Source organism: Physeter macrocephalus, chromosome 3 (genome assembly GCF_002837175.3).
Source record: "Physeter macrocephalus isolate SW-GA chromosome 3, ASM283717v5, whole genome shotgun sequence".
Lineage (NCBI taxonomy): Eukaryota > Metazoa > Chordata > Mammalia > Artiodactyla > Physeteridae > Physeter > Physeter macrocephalus.
This window is the reverse complement of record NC_041216.1, coordinates 9,599,260-9,609,754: the sequence shown is the minus strand read 5'-3', so window position 1 is coordinate 9,609,754 and position 10,495 is coordinate 9,599,260. Positions and strand designations below refer to the sequence as shown.

At 53.3% G+C, this 10,495-nt stretch overlaps 2 pseudogenes; both read left to right on the top strand.

The window, feature by feature from the left end:
* The first annotated feature begins 585 nt into the window (after positions 1–585).
* On the top strand, positions 586–5,313 carry LOC112065299 (toll-like receptor 12; annotated as a pseudogene).
* Positions 5,314–6,054: 741 nt separating this feature from the next.
* LOC112065298 (toll-like receptor 12) lies at positions 6,055–10,495 on the top strand (annotated as a pseudogene).

The following is a 10,495-nucleotide window of genomic DNA, read 5'->3' as shown; positions in this document are numbered from 1 at the left end:
TTCTCTTTGAATTTATTATTTAAAAAAGTCATATCAGGTATTGAATTGTATTGAATGGTTTACGGCATTGTTTGAAATAATCGTAAAGCTCCTTTCTTTTCCTTGTTCTGCTTTCCCTTGGGGTCTTGCCTCCATTCTGGTAGTGGCACATCAAGGTCAAGGACTCAGAGACTGTTCTTCCTAGCTCCAGCCTGGAAGGGCAGGAATGGAGCCCTATGGGTCCTCTTGGGTAAATTTTGGGCTTCTTGGAATCTTCCGTGTGGAGCACTACAAGATGCCCATGAAGGCATCATTTTGATGTATTATTTTGCTTACAAAACAACTGCTTTAAAAAAAATCCTGATTTATTCAAGACCTCCTTTCTGTTGGAGTTAGGAGAGGAATTAGTAAAGAGAGTGTTGAGGACAGAAGCCTGTATGTATATTTCAGCAATCTTATGAGGTAGGTATCTGTATGCTTGGCTTACAGGTGAGGAAACTGAAGCCCAGAGAGGGGACATGCACTGCTCAGGACAATGGCAGAGTGAGATCCTGGACCTCTGATGCCATACCTTGTGCTCACAAACACTGCTTGCTTCCTCACAACATGGAAGTGAGACGTAGGTCTCATCTCCCACAAGTGTGCTTCTGTCTTTCCCTGACCCTTGGATCCTCAGCTCTAAGCATCTCTGAGTCTAGCCCCACCCTCCCAGCAGTTCTTCAGTTTGGAAGCATTGTGGACCTCCGACCCTGCTTCCAGACCCTCCTGGGGGTCTTTGTATCCTGTCAGCGTTATGAGTATTGTGTATGTATGTGTGCAGGGGGAGGATAGGGTCTGGGTTCCTCTCTGGAAAAGGGATGGGAGCAGAGAGGGGGGTTCTGATTCTGTTTTCTTTGTGGACCAGGCTTGGTGCTGAGATGGGAGGGGCACTTGCTGTTGCCTGGTCTGCTCCTGTCCCTTCTGTGACCGCAGGCTGGATAGCTTCCAACTGCCTCGTGACTGAAGGCTCCCGGCTGCCTCTGGTCTCCCTCTTCTTCCTGATCTACCCTTTGGACTCCAGCCTGCCCCTCCTTGTGGCATGCTCCTCAGTGACCAACCTGACACAGACCCTGGAGGCTGTGCCCCAGAGTGAGGAGGGGCTCTGTCTCTCTGGTTCCACTTCCATTCTGTGCCTGGACGCCTTCTCCCACTTCCCTGGGCTCAAGGTCCTGGGGCTGAGTCTGCATCTCACCCAGCTCCTGCCAGGAGCTCTTGGCAGGTTGGGACAGCTGTGGTAGCTCTTCTTCACAGGCCCCTACACAGTTTACCTCTTCCTGCCCCTGATGGCAACCTAAGCTCCCTCCAGGCCTTGCTTTCTTGGGCCCCTGCCTGGATGGGAACACGGGTGTCCGGTTTTCTCCCAGTCTATGGCGGCTGAGTGTCGAGTATAGTTGCCTTCAGAATGTGGGGGAGCTGGCAGACATCTTCCCGGACCCGGTGCAATGGCCCCTCCTTTGGCGATGCCTGGCTTCTGGCGATCTGGACCTGTCATTCAACAATCAGCTGAAGATGGCCAGTCCTGGGGCCCTCCAGGGGCTCAAGCTGGGGACTCTGTGTCTGGACCACACAAAGATGAAGGCAGCTGCAGTGGTGGGACTGGGGCTGCAGAGCCTGGACACCCTGTCTGTGATCAATGTCGACAAGGCCAAGCTGCCTGCGGGGGCAGTTGCACACTTTGAGCTGCAGGAGCTGAATTTGGCATCCACTCTTGTAGGGCACATAGCTCTGGAGGCCCTGGCTTCCTGCCACAGCCTAAAGAGCTTGGGTCTTAAGAGCAGTGGCCTGATGACTATCCTGCCACCAGGTTTCCTGGAGGCCATGCCCAGCCTTCAGAAACTGAACTCGAGTAGGAACCAACTGCAAGTGCCATGCTGGGCACGAATGAGACAGGGGCTGTGTCAAGACTGCAGGCCCTGGATCTGTCCAACAATGGGCTGCACACCCTGTCCCCAGTCACCTTCTCATGCTGCCCCAGCTGCAGGAGCTGCTACTTCAGGGAAACCAGCTGATTTGTCTGCAAGGCCAGCCATTCCAGGGCTTAAGGAGGCTGGGGAAGTTGGACTTGGCCAAGAGTCCACTGGTAGACCTGGGCAAGGGCTGGTTGGCTCCACTGCCTGCAGTAACTGCGCTAAGCCTGCTGGATACCCGCATGGTGCTGAGCTCAGCCTTGGGGTCCAGGGCGTCTGCATACCTTGAACCTGCAGCTCCCCTCTGGCCCTTCTGGGGTAGTGTTTTCTCTGCCCATGAGCTTGACCAGCTTGGAGTTTCATGCGGTCTCAGGCAGGAAGCCTGGGATGCTGGCTTCTAATGTCTTTCCAGTCTTGCAGACCTTGACTCTAAAAGGCTGGGGATTGCAGCTGGGGACCTGGAATGTCACCAAGATCTTCCCTGCCCTTTGCCAACTCTCCCTGCTTGGTGATAGCTTGCTTGCAGGCCCTCTGCTCCCAGGACACCTCCAACCTTTTCCTCTGGCAGCTCTCCAGGCTCTGGTATCAGAGGGTAAGGGGGGACGGGCACAGCCCCAAGCCCTGCTGCATCACGGGGCTGCCCAGCCTATGGGAGCAGAAGCCGCAGGCACTTCAGTCCCACGCCCGGCCCTGCTCAGTGCTGCTTGAGGAGCTGGTGGGTGAGCTGCCCAGGGCAGGTGCTGCATCTGGTCAAAATGGGGTTAGAGACACTGTCTGCTGCTGCTTTCCAGGGCTTGGGAAGTCTCCAGGTCCTAGTGCTAGACTGGGAGACAGGCCTCACGCTTGATGGCAGCCTCCAGGAGCAAAGTCCCCAGATGCCCCAATACAGTAAGTCCCCTACATACAAACAAGTTCTGTCCCGAGAGCGTGTTTGTAAGTTCAATTTGTTCCTAAGTCCAACAAGGTTAGCTTTGATACCCAACTAACACAACTGGCTACATAGTACTGTGCTGTAATAGGTTTATAATGCTTTTCACACAAGTAATACATAAAAAACAAACACACACAAGAAATAAAGCAAACATTTTTAATCTTCCAGTACAGTACCTTGAAAAGTACAGTGGTACAGTACAACAGCTGGCATCCAGGGGCATCGAGTGAACAGGCAAGAAGAGTTACTGACGGGAGGAGGGAGAGGAGGTGGGCGGTGGTAGAGCTGAAGGATCGTCAGCAACAGGAGACGGAGGGCAGGCTGCAACCTCACTCATGCCTGACGTCGATGGCACAGGTTCTGGTTCCTTGCTGGATGCAACTCTATCTACCCTCTTGGAGAAATGATCCAGTGGTGTCTGGGTAGTAGCTCTTTTTTTCTCGTCATAGATGGCACAGTACCACTGGATTGCATTCTGAACGGCTGCTGCAACCTTCGTGTACCGTTCTACTTTCAGGTGCTGTGCCTCCTCAAATAAAGAAAATCCCCTTGCCATTTCTTGCGTCGTGAATCTCTTCGGTTCTTCAGTTACTTCTTCTTCCTCCTCCTGTGTCTCTTCGGCCTTTCTTTGGGCCTCCAGTCCCATCACGTCTGCATTAGTCAGCTCCTCGTGTTGCACAGCTGCTTCTGCTGACCTCCTTGCCCTTCCTATATGAAGCCAGGAACTCCTGGATCCTCCATCTCCAGGCCTTGTTCAGGGCTTGGCTTCAGGGTCTGAGGAGTCAGAGGGGTGAGGGCAGGAGGTTCCTTTACGATGTGTTTGTGTCCCACTGAAGGCAAGACCAGAGCTGGGTGACTGGGGAGCTGCTGCCTACTCTGGAGGGCTGCCCTCCAATGGGCCAGGGGGCTGCACTTCTGTCTCCTTGAGTGGGATTTTGAGCCAGGCAAGGACGTGGATGACAAGGTGGCAGATGGCATGGCAGGGAGCTGGGTCACGCTCTGTGTGCTGAGTTGCCAGGCCCTGCACACCCCACGCTGCTGCCTGGACCTCTGCCTGGCTGCCTTCCTCCTGCTGGCTGCCCCCCACCCCCCAGGGCTGCTGCTGGTCTTCCTGGAGCTGGTCTCCCACCACCAGCTCCCTTGTTGCTCTAGGCTGTCCTGGCTGCTCTGCAGAGGAGACTACCACATGTGACCCAAGGAAGATGAAAGAAAGGACGAGTTCTGGGCTTGGCTGGGGAGCAGGTTGGGGCAGCCTGGGTTGGGCTAGAGTGGGTGCATGTGTGTTGGAGGTGGGGGGAGAGGAAAAGCAAGCCAGCCTAGCAGGGAGAGAGTGGGTACGTGTGGGTGAGTGAGCCTGCCTCGGCTTCTGGCAGGAGGTCAGTGTGCTGTGTGTGTAGGGAGGATCAACTGGTGGCTTTGGGGACACAGGCTTTGGAAAGGCTCTGGAGGCTTTCCAAATGAATGAGAAAATTTGGGAGATGGCAAGTGGCAGTTCAGTATGTGATGTGATCTCAAAATCTCCAAATCCTCAGCAAACCTACTAAATCCATGAAGTTCTTGGCTTAATTGGACTTTTTGTTTTTGATGGAAACCCACATGAGGCAGAGGGCAAAGGGGTTGCGGTCATGGAAACTGTAGCCCAGAGGAAATAAAGTTGGGAACTGATGGAGAGTATGGGGAAGGAAGGAGGGCTCTGAGCACTCTTAAGCTGTGGAATGGGGTCCAGGCCAAGTTCAACTAGATCTTCAAGGGGCAAAGGGGCCCCTTGGCTTATAGAGGAATTGGCAGCTGAGGACCAAAAAGCTGGGATACTGCCCAGGAGGCAGCAGATTGATTGCCTGTTCCCTCAATAAGAACACAAAGGCATGGTCATTTCTATCATCTTGTTTGAGCCTCATAGCAGCACTGGAAGGGGAACCCGCCCCCTTGACACTCTGTGCTCTAGCCGTGCTAAACTACTTGTACTCCCAGCACACCATGCGCTCTTGCCTCTGGGCCTTTGCACGTGCTGCTCCTTTACCCAAGAACACCCTTTCCCCCAATTTCTTTCCTCTGGGGAGAAAAGTATCCTTTAAGTATCCTTTAAGATTCAGCTCAGCCATGACCGGAAGCCATCCTGATCTCCCAACCTGGGTAAACTGCTGCCTCTGGGTTCCCACAATTTCCTGCACTTCCCTTTCTCAAAGTACTGATCACACTGTACTGGTCTTCACGGGTCTGGGAGACTCTTTTTTTTTTTTTTTTTTTAAATAAATTTATTTATTTATTTGCTTTTATTTTTGGCTGTGTTGGGTCTTCGTTGCTGCGCGCGGGCTTTGTCTAGTTGCGGCGAGCAGGAGCTACTCTGCATTGCGGTGTGCAGTCTTCTCATTGTGGTGGCTTCTCTTGTTGTGGAGCACGGGCTCTAGGCACATGGGCTTTGGTAGTTGTGGCACGTGGGCTCAGTAGTTGTGGCTTGCGGGCTTCCTGGCTAAAGCCTCCATTATCATGTTAAACAGAAGTAAATATAGTTGTCTCATTCCTGTAATGTGATGCAGGTGATGGTTCACCATTAATAATTATACTTATTACAGATCTGGGGTAGATACCCTTTTATAAGTCAAGGAATTTTTCTTCTCTTTGAATTTATTATTTAAAAAAGTCATATCAGGTATTGAATTGTATTGAATGGTTTACGGCATTGTTTGAAATAATCGTAAAGCTCCTTTCTTTTCCTTGTTCTGCTTTCCCTTGGGGTCTTGCCTCCATTCTGGTAGTGGCACATCAAGGTCAAGGACTCAGAGACTGTTCTTCCTAGCTCCAGCCTGGAAGGGCAGGAATGGAGCCCTATGGGTCCTCTTGGGTAAATTTTGGGCTTCTTGGAATCTTCCGTGTGGAGCACTACAAGATGCCCATGAAGGCATCATTTTGATGTATTATTTTGCTTACAAAACAACTGCTTTAAAAAAAATCCTGATTTATTCAAGACCTCCTTTCTGTTGGAGTTAGGAGAGGAATTAGTAAAGAGAGTGTTGAGGACAGAAGCCTGTATGTATATTTCAGCAATCTTATGAGGTAGGTATCTGTATGCTTGGCTTACAGGTGAGGAAACTGAAGCCCAGAGAGGGGACATGCACTGCTCAGGACAATGGCAGAGTGAGATCCTGGACCTCTGATGCCATACCTTGTGCTCACAAACACTGCTTGCTTCCTCACAACATGGAAGTGAGACGTAGGTCTCATCTCCCACAAGTGTGCTTCTGTCTTTCCCTGACCCTTGGATCCTCAGCTCTAAGCATCTCTGAGTCTAGCCCCACCCTCCCAGCAGTTCTTCAGTTTGGAAGCATTGTGGACCTCCGACCCTGCTTCCAGACCCTCCTGGGGGTCTTTGTATCCTGTCAGCGTTATGAGTATTGTGTATGTATGTGTGCAGGGGGAGGATAGGGTCTGGGTTCCTCTCTGGAAAAGGGATGGGAGCAGAGAGGGGGGTTCTGATTCTGTTTTCTTTGTGGACCAGGCTTGGTGCTGAGATGGGAGGGGCACTTGCTGTTGCCTGGTCTGCTCCTGTCCCTTCTGTGACCGCAGGCTGGATAGCTTCCAACTGCCTCGTGACTGAAGGCTCCCGGCTGCCTCTGGTCTCCCTCTTCTTCCTGATCTACCCTTTGGACTCCAGCCTGCCCCTCCTTGTGGCATGCTCCTCAGTGACCAACCTGACACAGACCCTGGAGGCTGTGCCCCAGAGTGAGGAGGGGCTCTGTCTCTCTGGTTCCACTTCCATTCTGTGCCTGGACGCCTTCTCCCACTTCCCTGGGCTCAAGGTCCTGGGGCTGAGTCTGCATCTCACCCAGCTCCTGCCAGGAGCTCTTGGCAGGTTGGGACAGCTGTGGTAGCTCTTCTTCACAGGCCCCTACACAGTTTACCTCTTCCTGCCCCTGATGGCAACCTAAGCTCCCTCCAGGCCTTGCTTTCTTGGGCCCCTGCCTGGATGGGAACACGGGTGTCCGGTTTTCTCCCAGTCTATGGCGGCTGAGTGTCGAGTATAGTTGCCTTCAGAATGTGGGGGAGCTGGCAGACATCTTCCCGGACCCGGTGCAATGGCCCCTCCTTTGGCGATGCCTGGCTTCTGGCGATCTGGACCTGTCATTCAACAATCAGCTGAAGATGGCCAGTCCTGGGGCCCTCCAGGGGCTCAAGCTGGGGACTCTGTGTCTGGACCACACAAAGATGAAGGCAGCTGCAGTGGTGGGACTGGGGCTGCAGAGCCTGGACACCCTGTCTGTGATCAATGTCGACAAGGCCAAGCTGCCTGCGGGGGCAGTTGCACACTTTGAGCTGCAGGAGCTGAATTTGGCATCCACTCTTGTAGGGCACATAGCTCTGGAGGCCCTGGCTTCCTGCCACAGCCTAAAGAGCTTGGGTCTTAAGAGCAGTGGCCTGATGACTATCCTGCCACCAGGTTTCCTGGAGGCCATGCCCAGCCTTCAGAAACTGAACTCGAGTAGGAACCAACTGCAAGTGCCATGCTGGGCACGAATGAGACAGGGGCTGTGTCAAGACTGCAGGCCCTGGATCTGTCCAACAATGGGCTGCACACCCTGTCCCCAGTCACCTTCTCATGCTGCCCCAGCTGCAGGAGCTGCTACTTCAGGGAAACCAGCTGATTTGTCTGCAAGGCCAGCCATTCCAGGGCTTAAGGAGGCTGGGGAAGTTGGACTTGGCCAAGAGTCCACTGGTAGACCTGGGCAAGGGCTGGTTGGCTCCACTGCCTGCAGTAACTGCGCTAAGCCTGCTGGATACCCGCATGGTGCTGAGCTCAGCCTTGGGGTCCAGGGCGTCTGCATACCTTGAACCTGCAGCTCCCCTCTGGCCCTTCTGGGGTAGTGTTTTCTCTGCCCATGAGCTTGACCAGCTTGGAGTTTCATGCGGTCTCAGGCAGGAAGCCTGGGATGCTGGCTTCTAATGTCTTTCCAGTCTTGCAGACCTTGACTCTAAAAGGCTGGGGATTGCAGCTGGGGACCTGGAATGTCACCAAGATCTTCCCTGCCCTTTGCCAACTCTCCCTGCTTGGTGATAGCTTGCTTGCAGGCCCTCTGCTCCCAGGACACCTCCAACCTTTTCCTCTGGCAGCTCTCCAGGCTCTGGTATCAGAGGGTAAGGGGGGACGGGCACAGCCCCAAGCCCTGCTGCATCACGGGGCTGCCCAGCCTATGGGAGCAGAAGCCGCAGGCACTTCAGTCCCACGCCCGGCCCTGCTCAGTGCTGCTTGAGGAGCTGGTGGGTGAGCTGCCCAGGGCAGGTGCTGCATCTGGTCAAAATGGGGTTAGAGACACTGTCTGCTGCTGCTTTCCAGGGCTTGGGAAGTCTCCAGGTCCTAGTGCTAGACTGGGAGACAGGCCTCACGCTTGATGGCAGCCTCCAGGAGCAAAGTCCCCAGATGCCCCAATACAGTAAGTCCCCTACATACAAACAAGTTCTGTCCCGAGAGCGTGTTTGTAAGTTCAATTTGTTCCTAAGTCCAACAAGGTTAGCTTTGATACCCAACTAACACAACTGGCTACATAGTACTGTGCTGTAATAGGTTTATAATGCTTTTCACACAAGTAATACATAAAAAACAAACACACACAAGAAATAAAGCAAACATTTTTAATCTTCCAGTACAGTACCTTGAAAAGTACAGTGGTACAGTACAACAGCTGGCATCCAGGGGCATCGAGTGAACAGGCAAGAAGAGTTACTGACGGGAGGAGGGAGAGGAGGTGGGCGGTGGTAGAGCTGAAGGATCGTCAGCAACAGGAGACGGAGGGCAGGCTGCAACCTCACTCATGCCTGACGTCGATGGCACAGGTTCTGGTTCCTTGCTGGATGCAACTCTATCTACCCTCTTGGAGAAATGATCCAGTGGTGTCTGGGTAGTAGCTCTTTTTTTCTCGTCATAGATGGCACAGTACCACTGGATTGCATTCTGAACGGCTGCTGCAACCTTCGTGTACCGTTCTACTTTCAGGTGCTGTGCCTCCTCAAATAAAGAAAATCCCCTTGCCATTTCTTGCGTCGTGAATCTCTTCGGTTCTTCAGTTACTTCTTCTTCCTCCTCCTGTGTCTCTTCGGCCTTTCTTTGGGCCTCCAGTCCCATCACGTCTGCATTAGTCAGCTCCTCGTGTTGCACAGCTGCTTCTGCTGACCTCCTTGCCCTTCCTATATGAAGCCAGGAACTCCTGGATCCTCCATCTCCAGGCCTTGTTCAGGGCTTGGCTTCAGGGTCTGAGGAGTCAGAGGGGTGAGGGCAGGAGGTTCCTTTACGATGTGTTTGTGTCCCACTGAAGGCAAGACCAGAGCTGGGTGACTGGGGAGCTGCTGCCTACTCTGGAGGGCTGCCCTCCAATGGGCCAGGGGGCTGCACTTCTGTCTCCTTGAGTGGGATTTTGAGCCAGGCAAGGACGTGGATGACAAGGTGGCAGATGGCATGGCAGGGAGCTGGGTCACGCTCTGTGTGCTGAGTTGCCAGGCCCTGCACACCCCACGCTGCTGCCTGGACCTCTGCCTGGCTGCCTTCCTCCTGCTGGCTGCCCCCCACCCCCCAGGGCTGCTGCTGGTCTTCCTGGAGCTGGTCTCCCACCACCAGCTCCCTTGTTGCTCTAGGCTGTCCTGGCTGCTCTGCAGAGGAGACTACCACATGTGACCCAAGGAAGATGAAAGAAAGGACGAGTTCTGGGCTTGGCTGGGGAGCAGGTTGGGGCAGCCTGGGTTGGGCTAGAGTGGGTGCATGTGTGTTGGAGGTGGGGGGAGAGGAAAAGCAAGCCAGCCTAGCAGGGAGAGAGTGGGTACGTGTGGGTGAGTGAGCCTGCCTCGGCTTCTGGCAGGAGGTCAGTGTGCTGTGTGTGTAGGGAGGATCAACTGGTGGCTTTGGGGACACAGGCTTTGGAAAGGCTCTGGAGGCTTTCCAAATGAATGAGAAAATTTGGGAGATGGCAAGTGGCAGTTCAGTATGTGATGTGATCTCAAAATCTCCAAATCCTCAGCAAACCTACTAAATCCATGAAGTTCTTGGCTTAATTGGACTTTTTGTTTTTGATGGAAACCCACATGAGGCAGAGGGCAAAGGGGTTGCGGTCATGGAAACTGTAGCCCAGAGGAAATAAAGTTGGGAACTGATGGAGAGTATGGGGAAGGAAGGAGGGCTCTGAGCACTCTTAAGCTGTGGAATGGGGTCCAGGCCAAGTTCAACTAGATCTTCAAGGGGCAAAGGGGCCCCTTGGCTTATAGAGGAATTGGCAGCTGAGGACCAAAAAGCTGGGATACTGCCCAGGAGGCAGCAGATTGATTGCCTGTTCCCTCAATAAGAACACAAAGGCATGGTCATTTCTATCATCTTGTTTGAGCCTCATAGCAGCACTGGAAGGGGAACCCGCCCCCTTGACACTCTGTGCTCTAGCCGTGCTAAACTACTTGTACTCCCAGCACACCATGCGCTCTTGCCTCTGGGCCTTTGCACGTGCTGCTCCTTTACCCAAGAACACCCTTTCCCTCAATTTCTTTCCTCTGGGGAGAAAAGTATCCTTTAAGTATCCTTTAAGATTCAGCTCAGCCATGACCGGAAGCCATCCTGATCTCCCAACCTGGGTAAACTGCTGCCTCTGGGTTCCCACAATTTCCTGCA